Here is a 15,650-nt window from a genome sequence, read left to right as displayed (position 1 = left end):
AATTAATTGCACGATTCACTGAATGAAACTCTGAATTTGTAATGTAATCAGAACAACTGCTTTTTCAAGAAGCCCTTGTTAAATTTAATTGGGGGAGAAAATCCTCTTGTGTCGAAAGAATGAAATCTAATTAAGCCTGGAATCGAAGGAGTCTGCGAACTCTCTACGCCAAAACACATTTTGTTGATGACAAGTTGAGCAAAATAAAATCATTCAAAAGCTCCCCGCATAACAACTAGAAGTATTAGGGAATGTCACACAGGGCCCAACAACAACAAAAAGCTATGTTGTTGACAGTCGTTCAGAGATGATAGAAAGATAACAGAGAAAAGAGTCCGTACTCACTGACAGGAAATGTCTTCAGCTCTGTGACATCACTGCTCTAACACCTGAGAGAGAAAAAGAGGACAACAGCCAGGTTAATCCATTTATACATGAATATGTCTTCTGTATGACACCGTTCATTGGAAAATACAATCTAAACGCTAATGACGACCAGTTTGGGCCCTGATGGGTGAATACCTCATTCATTTCCAACATACATCGATATCAAAGCTCTGTGCGCTGCTGTGGTCAACTGACAGATCAAACAAAACAAAAGGACATGGCATTTTGAGACACAGCTAGGATCTGGCACTGAGCGTAAGCAGAGCAGATCTAACACACACACGCACACACTCTCTCTCTTGTCGCAGGCACAGCAGGCCTGCGAACACAAACACGCCACACAACACACACTCATACATTTTTCCTGCTCAACCTGTTAGAATGAAAGCCAGACATTATGGCTTTTGTTGTGAGGGAGGAGGATATTTTCCTAAAAACACAAGACAGTTCTTGCTAAGAGAGAGAACCAGCCCTTCCCAGTGTTCTCACGCCCCTCGGAGCTACACTGTCTCGGATCTATCCGTCTTCCTGGAGCACAGAGAAGGGGAGAGGCAGCGAGGGAACTTTCTCAGCCTGTGTATCTGAAAGGACATGGTGACCGTCTTGCCTGTGTGTCACGGCCGTGGCACTGTCTCTCTCACCGCAGCACCGCTAGTGGTGTCATGGTCACTCTGGTACACACATTCACCCTGACACTGGGTAAAACTCTACAGCACACAGACAGACACAGGGGCACAGAAACACACACGTTACGGCTGAAATCTCCACAGGAAATAAACGGTATTAACTAGAGTGACGGTGTCCGTCTATAATAACGACGTGATCTAGCGATAATGACTCCTCCTCGTCATCCACAGGCCTGATCTAGTTGTCTGTTCTCTCACACACACACAGACACACACACACACACACACACAGCACCTTGATTACACATCTCCGTGGTGATAACACACCGCACCGGGCCGAGTGAGGGAATTCATCTGTGCGTCTTCATAAAGGCCTATTAGAGCCATGATTAAAGGATGTTCCCTCAGAGAGGGCGCGACGCTGAAATGATTCCCCCAGCCAAAGAGTGCTGTAATGAGAGTGGCGAGATGTGAAGCTATATACCTCACCCCGTTTTCGCCTGCCTGGTTATTTGAAATACACACTGACCTGACTACGGCTATGCTAGCTATTTGCTAAGACAATGGGCCTAGAACACTTTAGAGCCTTACGTACGCTCTACTCAAACACAGTCATAAGCAACACAACGGTAGCCAGCAGCATCTGACTAGGCCTAAACATTCTGTAACCCCGCAGGCACAAAACAACAGGTCCACGAAGAACAAGGCTTTTCAATTCCAGGCCTCCAGGGCAACAGCTGTGACGTGGCCCCGGAGGCCTGGAATTGAATAGTGCCTTTGGCGGAGGGAACCGTCACGATAAATCTAGTAATGTAGACTTTAACTTTAGTGAGGAGAAACCTTAGCGAGGCCGTCATGAAGTGCCATTCAATGACAGACACGCTAAAAAGGTGCTTGTCTCCTTTTGCTCTCGGCTCATCTGTGATATCGCAGGCCAGGGAGGGGAGGGAGGGATGAAAGCGGAGGGCACTGACTGTGAACTGGCCGCAGACATTTTTCTGAAACCTCCGGAACAAAACAGGCAAGTCTGGACAATCTATCCACCACTGAGTCGTCACACAATCAGTTGCAGGAAACCGATCCCTAAATAGCAGTGATTCATCTCTTCATCACACAAAGTCAGTACACAGAACACAAAGAGACCCTCTCGCTCTCTCCCCCTTCTCTCTTTCTGCTTAAAAATACTGCTTCTCCCAGCTTTCTTTTGCGTGTGATTTACTGGCACTGTTTAACTGCGGGGCAGTATCTTTTATCGTTACATGATCTGGAGCTGAAAGCTGACAAAATGGAATCTGTGGCGAGAGGTGAGTGTCTGTTCTGGGGAGAGATGAGGAAGAGGGGAGGGAGAAGAATCTGTGTGCAGAAACGTTTGCCTAAGTGCAATTCAGATCCTCTCTCTCAGCTTATTCAGAAGAGCCTCTCTGTGTGTTCTATTCCATTAAATGCCTTCTTCGTAGACCTGATGGAGCAAGTCCCATTCCTGGGGAGTGGGTTATCCCCCACAATGTAAAGCACAAGAACTGGCTGAAAAGCAACGAACAAAACACAATCCATTTGTGGGATTTAAGAGAGAGGACACCCTCGAGGGATTGTCATTGTGTAACACAAACAGTGTGTGTGTGTGTGTGTGTGTGTGTGTGTGTGTGTGTGTGTGTGTGTGTGTGTGTGTGTGTGTGTGTGTGTGTGTGTGTGTGTGTGTGTGTGTGTGTGTGTGTGTGTGTGTGCATTAGCGCATGGGCGTATGTGTGAGCATATGTGTGAGCGTGATGGTACTGTATGTGTGAACGTGATGGTACTGTATGTGTGAGCGTGATGGTACTGTATGTGTGAGCGTGATGGTACTGTATGTGTGAGCGTGATGGTACTGTATGTGTGAGCGTGAGCGTGATGGTACTGTATGTGTGAGCGTGAGCGTGATGGTACTGTATGTGTGAGCGTGATGGTACTGTATGTGTGAGCGTGATGGTACTGTATGTGTGAGCGTGAGCGTGATGGTACTGTACATGTGTGCCATTTATGATTCAGCCCTGTTACTGCTACTCCCAATATGGCTGGGAGCCAATTCCTACAGTAGCATCATGATGAATCTGAGGGGAGCCTCTCTCCGTCTCCCTCCACTTAGCCTATGGGGCTATCATTCACCGGCTAATTGGACGGACCTGCCTCTGGCCTCAGCTTAAAGGTCCAATGCAACTGTTTTTATCTCAACATCAAATCATTTCTGGGTAACAATTAAGTAACTTACTGTGATTGTTTTCAATGAAAATGGTTAAAAAAAATATATATATAAAAATAGCTTCTTAGCAAAGGGCATTTTCCCAAGGAAGCATTTTGCTAGGACTCCCTGGGAGTGGTCTGAGTGGGAAGTGTAAAACTGAAAAAAAATACATGTTTTTTATCTTTATTTAACTAGGCGACAATGACAGCTTACCCTGGCAACACTGGGCCAATTGTGCGCCGCCATATGGGACTCCCAATCACAGCCGGATGTGATACAGCCTGGATCCGAACCAGGGACTGTGGTAACGCCTCTTGCATTGAGATGCAGTGTCTTAGACCACTGCACCACTCGGGAGCTCAGAAAGGCTTGGAACTCTCTTTCTTATTGGTCTAATAACTCATTTACCGTATGGTGATGTCACCATGGAAGGCCAAAACTCCATCGCACCAAAACAGGCTGAAATGTATTTTTAAACAGCATTATGATCATTTTCACAATTTCACAGTATTATTCCAACCTCATAGTGTAGAAATATATATAAAACACAGGAAATCAAAATGTTGACTGCACTGAGCCTTTAAGACACGCTGATGTAACTGTGGGTCATCAGACTGAACGCAGCCCACGTTCACTACTGTGGGACTTCATTCATTCAGGCTATACAATTGATACTTGGCTACACAAATTAACCATGAGCAGTAGCATGAAGTGGCCTCTAGAGTAGACACTGATCTGAGGTGAGCTTGGCACCCCCCTTTAATGGTTACAGTTATGATTCAGAGAAAGAAGTGCCTATGGACAACTTGTACCCAGAGTGCACCACTGTCTGTCTGAGTGAGTGAATGAGAGGACGCAGCCGCTCCGTCAGAGCAGAGCTCCATGGCTCAGTGTCATCCCAACAGCCTTGACAATCTACCAAGATGACGCGTGAAGGTCACTCACAGCAGCCGCCAACGCAGCTGTCACGCCTCTCCCACCCACCGCCCTCTCTCTCTCTTCCGCCTCGACCGGCTCTGGGTCGATCAACAAACGACCAACCATTCATACCCTGCAATAATCCTCTCTCTGTACTCCCCCTGTTAGCCTAGCTCAGCCTCAACATGGAATTCCATACAAGCTATAGTTTAAAATACAAGATTATCACCAAAGTTCATCTACAAGCTAACGTTCAACCTAATATAAAGCACAGGGAGAAAGATGAGAGATGTCCATCTGTCTTGATTCCAGTATTACTGTGTTTCGGTGGTTAAAGTTTCCATTAAATGAATCGCCTGTCTCAATCAGTGAGTCAATAAAAGCCCAATCCTGTCAAACCCTGAGGGAGATGTGTGTGTGTGCGCGCGTGCATGTGTGTATGTTTGGAGGGAGTGAAGAGCTCTGACAGGTGAATGATTGAGTGCTTTCATTTCCCCCCAGTGTTGAGATTACACACACACGCACACGCACACACACAGAGAGAGAGATGTTGTTTCCGCTTCTGGTCCATGCTTAAATTAGCTCTAAATATTTGGATTACACGCGGGAGCTCTCACAGAGGATTTAGCCTCCGTAGCCTGCAGGCCAGGGGGATGTGTGGATGTTTCCATCTTTGAACAAACATAAGACACTCACACACACACAAGCACACAAGTATACCCGCACACACAAATACAACCTTGCCACACAGACACACACTAGTTCAAACCACAACACAACAACCACAAAACACCAATCCTACCAAGGCCCACAAGGCCGGCTACCCTGCAACTCAATCCATGGATGTTATTATGTAGTCTAAGAGTTTCAGTTAGTAGAGGGTGGATACTAACTCCAGACACTGCTCCCATGCTGCCCTGTGAGCTAGTAGAGGTCAGTGCCCCCCAGCCTGAGATAAAGGCGTCTCCCCGTCCGCTCTCCGAGCGCCTGCTTGGGTAGAGGCGTCTCGCGTTACAGCTGTCTCTCAGTGTCATCGTTTAGAGAAAGGGACAATGCCACAAGGCAGGCAGCTAGCCTTTCATGGCGGCCAGGAATAAGAACAGCCACTCTGGGGCAGACGGAGGAGAGGAGCGACGGTTTCTCTGTTTCTCTGTTTTAACTCCCGCCAAATTGAGACTCGAGGAGAGATCACCACAGCATGTGTCTAGGCTATCTGTGGAAGAGAATGAGGTCTGAGAGAAAATGGTGGCACATTTTCAACTTTCCATTTCCTTCTCATGGGCCTTTAATGAATGACTTGTTACATGTGGTTCCCTGCTTTTTCCTGCTTGTAGGCTAAGTGTCTTTTAGTTATTGCACAGCACACACGTACGGGAAAAGACGGACGAATCCGGATGGAGAAGAGACTGTAGAACATCAAATGAACAGATAGAATCCGTCCATTCCCAGGAATAACTCCACGGTGCGTCTGTGCTAGTCACGCTAGTGTGGATTACTTGAATCCCCCTCTTCCCGAGGTGAAGTCCCTGTTCTGACCTCTAGTTCTAAAAACAGCCAGTTAGCTCCGGGTCAAAGTAATGACTCATCCAATCAGGAGAATGTTTAGGCCGCAGCTCTGTTACTAGGTAGGCTGAGTCAAGCTGAAATCACCATAACCTGCAAAGGCCTAATCTATATTGTAGGCTACATTTTACTAGATGAGTAGAAGACAATATAGAAAGGTTAGCACTGGCGGACTTGCCATTACGGCAGAAGAGGCAATTGCTTCAGGCGTCACATCATCATCATCATCATCATCATTAAGGGGCCTCGTGAGCTGGGCATAATAAAAATAAACCTCTTTAAGCTAGGGATATCTGTTTTTTTGCATGGGCTCTGTCCCAATCCACCGCATCCCCCAATGTCGGCCTTCCACATCTGCGGTGGAAGGTGGCGGAGCTACGGCGGTGTTTGTCAGACAATGAGACATCCAAAAAATCTGTATTCTGATGAAAATATCTGTAGCGTTCGAACGTTTTGGGCTACACACTAATATAGAAAGACTCTCACGAACACGATTGGTTTTGTCTCGTCTTCCATCACACCTGGTTCCAATTCCATCAATTACATGTTGTGTATTTAACCCTCTGTTGCCCTCCATGTCCTTGTCCGTAATTGTTTGTTGTCAGTGTTTGTGCACATTATGTTCTGGTGTGCGTTGTGTTATGTACCCATGTATTTTATTGTTCTGTATCCGGTGGGTATTGATAATTAAACACAGTTGTAAACACAGTTTTGCTCTCCTGCGTCTGACTTCTCTGCCGCCAATACGCACCCCAGACAGGGTCCTAAAATTCCAAATCAAATGGTATGACCATCTTAAAACAATTCCATATGTTAGCTTAGTAGAAAACCAGGCCCCGGCCCTGGGTATTCAACTCTTACCCTGCTAGATCCGGAGCCTGCTGGTTTTCTGTTCTACCAGACAATTAATTGCACACACCTGATGTCCCAGGGCTAAATCGGTCCCTGATTAGAGGGGTACAATGAAAAAAAAGCAGTGGAACTGGCTTTGAGATCCAGTGTTGAGTTTGAGGGCTCTAGGGAGATACAATACATATATCTTTAGTAAAAAGACAGGCGCTGTTGATAATACTGCCATCGTCGTCAAGGCAGAGGACATGCATGTATGGCCCATGTATCCAATGCTGTCTGGCCAAAAAGAGTATTGCATGTCATAGTCTTTTTGGCCAGACAGCATCTGATACATGGGTTACATATAGTTAGACAGAGGGGCGCTGTTTCACTCGCTCGGATGCTTTCTCCAGTGAAATAGTTTCATCCACTTGTGAATCGAAGGAAAGGTGACAGCGCACTGTTCGGACGCTGGAATTATTTGGATGAACGTGCGAAGACTGGCCCCTGCCTGGGGCCTCCAAATCACTAAGTACGCCCCTGAAGTTTAGTCCTAGCATCTGTGAATCAGCTCTAGTACAATACAACTGACACATGCATCTGTCTGCTGCATGGATGTAGCATAGGCCTAAGGTCTCTTTACTCCTGCCCTACTCATCCAAATGCAAGCAGGACTGTTTACAAAGAAGACCTTCCACTGTATGGTTACTGCTGACCAACACCCATTCCTCTACATCCTTGTCAGTTCTTATGGCGCTCAGTTAAAATGTAATATTTAAAATTCTGGCTAGGTTGCAGCAGTCTGCCAGCACAGCTAAAATGAAAAGCCTTTGTGGCAGCAATGACCAGATTTTAAATGCTGGACGATCAATAAATAAAAGGTTGATTGTTGAAGCGCAACCTCAGAGTGTGTGTGTGCCTGTGTGTGTGTGCCTGTTTCCTTTTAACAGCCACCCAGGGGCTACTCCATACTCCTCAATCCTGCAGCCAGCTGTCCTAGTATGATGAACAACATTGACCGTCCCCGGCACCACCACAATACGAAACCTTACACAATTCCCATTCCCACATCCAAAGATATTTCTATCCGCAATGCCAACAACACTTCAGAATTCCCAGCATGTGAGAGATACTGCAGATATGTGAATAGAGCATGCAGGCTGCACACTATTTTAGTAGAGAATGTAAAAAGGTGATAAGCCAACCAAACAGGCCTAGGCTAGGCTATACTACGATTGGTATTTCCAACAGCGTCCCCATTATCACAGTCGGCAGGGACTCAATCACTGAAGCATTCCAGCCATGGCACGCACAGGCAATATGACAATCTCCCCGGGGGCAAAAAGAAATGGATGGCTCGCAGGAGAAGACCACTAAAAAAAAGCCCTAATGGTGTCGACTCTAGTGGATTGCTCCTTACGCATAGCTTAGGATATACACTCCTTCAGATGATGTCATTCGAAAGCATCATCCTTGGACCCACTCTGAAGGACTCATGTTAAGCAGAGCTGTGGTTTGTCCGACTCTTGTGTCATAGGGTATCATGTCATACACGTTTAACATGGCTACAGACAAGACAGAGGGGCTGGCGTTAAGCAGTAGGCCTAGCTAGACTACTACTAGGCTATGAATGGAACCATGTTGTTTTGGGGGAAAAGGATAGTCTTCTGTAGCCTATACTTGGCTCAGTTTCCTACATCAGTTAGCTTAACCAACGCTCTTAGATCTCATCAGGCAATCAGCATCTTAGATTGAAGTGTGCTCATTCGAGACAGAAGGAAGGAAACTGTAAGGCCTACTACTTGGCTACTGTAAGCAATAGCCTACAGCTGAAATTAAAGACAGGTTTTTGTCTCTGCCTCAAACACCCTCACAAATCAAGTCAATAGGCCTGGTTTTTCCCTTTGTGACTGTTTTGAGAAAACGGGCAGGTTTTATGATACAGTACAAAGAAGGAAGAATGAATCGACAGACAGGCTAGCCTACTCCTTTATAGACTTTCTGCAGAGCTCAAGGACTTTGAAAATGAGGCGTTACTTGAGGGAGAAATCAACCTCTTCACCTTGCCAGTGGAACAACAAGCATCCTGACAGACAGACCATGGAAAAAATAACCTTGAGTTTCATCAAAGAAGTTCTCACATTGAATGATAAATAGGAAGAAGCCCAGGGGACGGACAACAAAAAGACCAAAGCAGCTAATCGCCTCCCTTTCTCCCAAACATGGCCTCCGTGTCTTTGGTATTTCAGAAACAAAGTGAACTTGGCGTGACCTGGTTGTACAAAAGGCATTTATGCTGCTATTTTTGGTGTCTACGAAAGCAACAACAACACAGAGATTATTTGTACGTGTTAAACAAGCCAGACTGCTGTAAAACTGACATCTGCTTGTACCAGTAATGCTCCCCCTTGACACAGTTACTTTCAGTTCATGTCACAAACTGAACCAGGCCACCATAGATGCCCACGGTATGTTCTTGCATATTGCCGACATTCATCTTGCATACTACCACCATGTTTGTAAAAATGGATGTGTGGGCTAATAACGTAGGCTAGCCTATGTAAAAACGTTATGTCGATACTATATCTCAACTTAATGTACAGTGTGACTAGAATAGCAAAGTGAAGGTGAAGTAGGTCATACGAGCACTAACAAACCTGCCCTACCAACTGCTGGCGTTAACGTATAGGCCTCTGTCAACAGTTGTGCTAATGAGTATAGACTACAGATGCTGCAAGTAACATTTTCAGACATGACAGTTAGCATGCACAATAACAAAGGTTTAATAGCCAACAATAATAAACAGCATTAGCCTAATTAAACCATTTGGATTTTAAGCCAATTCCTGCATCGCTACAGGGCCATCAATTTCACCACACATCTTTATAAAAGACTCTGTCTAGTTAGTACTTGACTTCGGAGAAGTCGTGTGTGTGAGAGAGCTTGAAGTAAACACGGGGATGGAGGACTCAGTGGCAATCCAGCTTTAGGTAATTAGGCTCTGGTTGATTAACTTCACATAACACAAAACAGTCTTACTTCCTCTTTAGAGTTGAAAACTTCAAACAAGTGTGAACAACACACCACCACTACAGTGGAGTTCATAGACTGTACCCAACTGTTCGTTCCCTTACCACACATAAGATCTGTTTACAGAAGCTAATCAATCTCTGTGTAGGCCATACAAAACTACATAAACAAGGAAATCAATGCCAGAAACAAACAATGTAGGCCTTCGTTTCCAGGGTTACAGTAATAAATGCTTTGTTACAGTGTCTCACGAACAATGAAGGGAAACATTGAAACTAGCACAAGGAGGTGCAGTATAGGAATATAGCATGCTAATCAAATTCAGTACACACTGCAATCAGCGAGAGCCGTGTGGGCATTGCGTTTCAGATCAATTCAAAGAGTGGTGGCGACAAACTGTTTGAGTGTTGACTGGATAACCATCCTCACCTCATTTCAAAAAGACAAAAAAAAAACGATGGACACCAAAGCAGGCACGTTCCTCTAACATTATTAGCCCTAATTTCAATAGTACAGGATTAGACAGAATAGACTTGTGTGCATATGGGATTGTCTGTAGAAAAGCTGTCCAAGTTTTGTCCGTTTCAGCACCCCCAGACACAGGGGCTCCTAAACCTAATTTCTCCTAATCAGCTTAGTCAATAGCAACCGTTTGGTGCAGCGTTGGGTAGACATGCAAATAGGGCTTAAACATGCCTACCTTTAATTCCTGAATGTTCAAGTCAAGCGGAAGTCCTTTTTATCTCCTGGCAAAGAAAACAACATTCTGTGTGTGGGGGGGGTAGAGAGGGGGGCAAGGAGGAGAGGGGGGAGAGCGAGAGAGAGAGAGAGAGAGAGAGAGAGAGAGAGAGAGAGAGAGAGAGAGAGAGAGAGAGAGAGAGAGGTGGAGCACTACAGTTACATTGTTTTGCTTCTCTTGGCCAGGCATGGAGACATCCCTGATTTGAGTGTGCTTGAGGAAGCACAGTTTGCTTCCATTTCAAACCAACATCACAAACAAGCCCTGACAGATTTGTTCTCTCTCACTCGCATTATGGGGAAACACACAGCAACACAAGTATATTAGTGCTCCTCTGCCCTGTTCTGCTGTGTGTGTTCAGCTGCAGCACACACACACACACACACAAAAGAAGCTAACAATAGCCGTTTGTAATAGCGGTGGAAAAATGGGAGAGACTGTTCCGTTTCAATTCACTGATACCACTAATGGCTTCTTAGCAGCTCCATGAAATCAAGCAGCTGTCATGTCCATGCATCAGCACAGGGAGAGGAGAGGAGCCATTCCCAGAAGGAAAAAGGCATCGCGCCTCCCTCAGCAAGGATGTTTGGCTAAACATCTGCTCCTGTGCACTTTAGCTTAGCAGCAGTAAATATCCAAACAAAGAGGGTGGGAGGTGAAATGATTAGATTTCCTATCACAAAGCATCATTGTTGTTTTTTTTTACAACAACTGCTTGTGAGACCACAACTGAGATCCATTTGAAAGACTATCCCACAGGGATATGGCGGATGGATGCTCACCAGAACAACTGATGATGAGAGTATAATCTCTAGTGTGACAGGAGAGTCTTTGATGATAAACTAAATGGTTTGCTACTTTAGATAGCCTACGTTTGGAATCTTTCCTCCGCCGTAACATCAGCAAAACACACAAATTAACCCATGGCATGTTATAACACGGTAATAAAAAAAAACTGAAATTCAGCCTACTGTCATCATCTACCTACTGTCTCTGTCACACCTCTGCCATCTTCTCAGAAATGAGCTTTACAATGACGAGGCGGTGGATAGCGACTAGGCTACATGTTGTTCAATAATATATGCCATTTAGCAGACGCTTTTATCCAAAGCGACTTACAGTCATGTGTGCATACATTCTACGTATGGGTGGTCCCGGGGATCGAACCCACTACCCTGGCGTTACAAGCGCCATGCTCTACCAACTGAGCTACAGGACCACTGCTCAATAGTGCCTACCACTTATGGCATGACAATTAGGCCCAGACCTATAGTCATCTAAGGTGAACATTGTGTTATTACCGGTAGATAAGCCAAGGCGCACTATCTTTGCCTTTTATTTGTAAACAAGTGTCAAAGACTCCCACAATGCAAAGGGGGAGTAAGCAAACAAGAAAAGAGGGGAAAGGGGAAAATACTAATAATACTTTGCTTGACTAATTAAAAGTTGTCATTTGTATAAACATCCATAGCTGTTGGTCAATGTCTAATTAGATTACTTGGCTATTAGTCCATTAAACAATATATATGTTTAAATGCAATAGCAAAAAAATATGATGATACACTGGGCTATGTATCATAACATCATTCTGATGTAGCATATTCATTCTAATCGATTATGATTAGCCTATTGCCTAATTCCAGCGGTTGAACGATTAAAACACATGATGTGTGCTATTCGTGTCATTGACTAAAAGTGGTGTGACAAATAACACCTTTATCAAAGTGTCATTGATAAACTAGAAAAAGTGCATGTAGAAAACACCTAACCAAGTTAAGTGAGAGAGAAAAAAATCTAGGTTAAAAAGGCAGTTTTGCATGGCATCTCCACCTGTCACTACGGTATTAAAACACACCGTTTGTGTTTTCTGCGTGTTCAAAAACACGCATCCGATTCTTGCAACACTGCATAATGTCACTGTAACGTTGTAGCTGAATCCCACTCTCCTTCAAACGCAACACCAAAATTGTTCCTCCTTCCAATCACAGGTTAAACGTTGCCTACATTTCTCTTAAAACTTCACATGACGTCACCGTCTACATTTCTTTTCCCATAGTCTAGTTTAAACTTTCTCTAGGTAAAACATGGATACGTTTCCTTCAAGCGTGGGGGTGCTTGGGGAATTTAAATCAACCAAGATGGCGAAAAAGCTTGTTGTTTGGAAGGGCAGAAAAATGGAGGATATTGTAATATACACAAAGGGATACATTTCAACAACTCGGCCAGGCAGCAGCTGCTTCTTGTTTGAGGAAGCAACAAAAGACAGCTTTAGCCAGTTGTAAAAAAAAAAAAAAAAAAAAAAAAGAGCCTGAAACTCGACAAAAACATCAAACTGATTTGACTAATAAGATATGTAATTTTACCTGGCAAACCACAACACAATCTGTTGTATAGTTAAATCAAGTATTTATGTTTGTGCTTACTAATTATTTTATTTTCGCATTGAGGAGCTATTAGCTCGGATTTTGCCCTGTCTGTAAACGGACAGCTAAATAGACCAAAGGTAGCTTCATTGACTCCCACATTTCGTTCCTTTAAATGTGCACAAAAAATACTGCCCAACTTATGTACAACAGTGGGTAAAAACATCGTCAAAAAAAGTTTTCCTGAACTAAATAAAACAGTTTTTTATTTTAAAATAATAATAATAATAGAACAGTTCAATTAAAGCGCACGAGAGAGGACACAAAGACGATTCCGACTATCAGGTCACAAACTAGCTTGATCTGAGCAACGACAAAAAAAAACTCCCGTTTACTCTACAAAACAACTTTGGTGTAGCCTATTATTTTACCATGCAGCAAAGGCGCACATGCCGATTGCTTAGAATAACATTGTATCCATTTGATAAGTTTCTATCAATGTGCAGTTGACGATTGAGGGACACACGCAGTAAGCAAAGAAACTACAGCTCGCCTCGCGAAACAAATCAAGCCAGCTGCATCGCTTGTTCTATGATATAACAGACCGTCTTCTTTACCCCCACCTTGAAATAAGAGGACACTTACCTTTAGTTTCGACACTAATACTTATTTCCAACGGGATTTTGTTTCAAGTAATACTTCGTGTCGCCTTCTAGTCTCTTTTCGATTTCGTTTTGAAAGAGGCCGGTAACAGATGATAAAGAAAGGAATTGGGCAGTAATTGAGTCTCGGTGTGAGTGAGTGTGTGTGTTAGTTACTAACAGCAGATTGAAGGAGACTCTTCTCAAGGTTTATTCAGCTCCACTTCAAGGAACCAATGTGACGTCAGCTTACATGCTGCCACAAAAGAAAACTTGTATTTGACATTAATAGAGATCAATGTTTGTTTCAATTAGGAAAACAATAGTACACTACGTTTAGACAGTTGAACTATGATTAGGGCTACACCATATGCTAATGTGACGGGGGGAAAAAACAAGGACAAACAAAAGTGTCTATTGAATTGATTCAAGGATGAGGAATCTTATTGTTATGTAATTATGTAATTGATTGTTCATCGTCATTGATATTATTAATAGATGACCTGCATAATGCAAATCATGTATGGAATGACTGAAACTTCTCAAATGACAAAGATGACTTTCAGTGCATGTTCCACAGGCAAGAGATCAACTAGTCACGTTAATGTGATTCCAAGTATCAGGGAAATGTATGATTTATTATTAACATAAACATGTTGTCTATGGAAATGCTATAATAAAACTTTTTTTTTTTTAACTGTGCATTGCTGTTTTAAAACGCATGCATGTGTGGGATTGAAATGAATGCTCAAAATGTGTTTGGTCATCATTTGTGACAGTACACGTGATGCTCAAATTTGGTTCATATTTAATATTAAGTCTCACATTGTGTCTTTCCTCATCTTGGGTCAGAATAAACAGTGATACTGTTGCCCAAATTGTTATGTGTGTTTTCATAATCTGTTTAGGTTTATAGTGACAGATGAACCCTCAAAAATATCATCCTAAATGTGATCAAAGTTTCCCCTTAATGCCACTTCCAATGATTTACAACTAGAATAAGTGGGAGGTACTTGTGCAAATGTTGCCTTTTGGTTTTCAAACAAAACACACTTACAAAACAGAAAATCCAGGGGAGAAATACACAGATCTTTTCCTAAGGAGAAGATCAATACCATTGCATGGCAAAGACACAACAGCCATCTGTGTGCCTAATTGTACGCTCTATACCTCTGTCTCTGAACACATAACGAGCAACAGGCTGAGCATGGGCCCTGTGACCCAGACAAGGGTTTTAGTCAGTCAGATGGGGTGCAGGCAGCCAGATTATTTCTTTGAACTGGAAAACAACAAGGGGATGAGTGGTTAAAAATGGAATGGGTACAACTGCTCTGCTCTGTTTACATGCCCCTGGCCCCACCCTTCATTTGTTTAGCTGTTTTCACATGTTGAGCTTAAATTTCACATGTGAAACCATATTTTCACATGTATAAAATGTAGACTTCACATGTTAACACCCCCTTTTCACATTTGAGGAGAATTACATGTTTTCACCTCACAGGTGAATTGCAGTTTCAGGTGACATTCGCATTGAATTTTTTTGGGCGGTTTCACATGTTATAAATGTGCACATGTGAAAATTTGCTGTGTAGTTCTATGTGAAAAACATTCATGTGAAAATGTACTTCCACATGTGGAATTCCGAGTTTAAATGTGAAATTCAATCACGTTTATAAATCGAATTTGCAGGTTCACACGTGAAAAAACACTCAATGTGAAAATCTCACTTTCACATGTGAAATTGCATTTTCACATGTGAAAATCACATTTGCAGTTTCATATGCGAAAACGTCCACATGAGATTGTTTTTCACCTCAACTTGAAATTCCACATGTGAAAATGAGATTTTCACGTGAACGTTTTTCACATATAAAACTGAAAATTCGATGTTTGCATATCATTGTTTTTCACATGTGAACTTGCAATTCTACATGTCAAAATGAAATGAATTGTTTCACATGCAAGAAAACTCCACGTATAAGTATTTTGCAAGTTCACATGTGGGGTTGAAATAATGTTATTCTCATCACATGTGAAAAGATGTTGCAATAGCAATGTTGCATTAACAACGTTTCCACCGGTGGAATTATGGTGACCACATCTAAAAAGCCCAAATGCGGGACAGGGGAATGATTTTGCAGGACATTCGTGGAACAGTGGACTGAATAAAACATTTTCGGACAGGTTAACGGGTCACGTTTAAATTGAGACATAGTTCTGCTCTATGAAGGCCACGTTGTGTTAAAGGGGCATTCCTTAGTTGCTACATCCATTTTTGGACTGGTAAATTAATGATATGTACCCATTGATTCTTGAACAATGCAACGTATTTTG

General features: G+C 43.2%; 1 protein-coding gene across 12 annotated transcripts in view; it reads right to left on the bottom strand.

Moving 5' to 3' along the window:
* Positions 1 to 13,523, bottom strand: part of LOC118383054 (bromodomain adjacent to zinc finger domain protein 2B-like) — a 71,369-nt gene extending 57,846 nt beyond the window's left edge. For 9 of the 12 annotated variants that reach the window (XM_052499204.1, XM_052499208.1, XM_052499211.1 and 6 more), the window contains exons 1-2: positions 13,321 to 13,523; positions 346 to 389 (exon numbers count right to left, since the gene is read on the bottom strand). The gene's annotated coding sequence lies outside the window, so the exon portion shown is untranslated. Of the gene's footprint in view, positions 1 to 341; positions 390 to 10,273; positions 10,340 to 13,320 lie in introns of all 12 variants that reach the window. The other 3 variants (XM_052499207.1, XM_052499205.1, XM_052499206.1) reach the window with 3 other exon arrangements.
* Positions 13,524 to 15,650: the final 2,127 nt, after the last annotated feature.

This window comes from Oncorhynchus keta, chromosome 37 (assembly GCF_023373465.1).
Source record: "Oncorhynchus keta strain PuntledgeMale-10-30-2019 chromosome 37, Oket_V2, whole genome shotgun sequence".
Classification (NCBI taxonomy): domain Eukaryota; kingdom Metazoa; phylum Chordata; class Actinopteri; order Salmoniformes; family Salmonidae; genus Oncorhynchus; species Oncorhynchus keta.
This window is presented reverse-complemented; position numbering and strand designations above follow the sequence as displayed.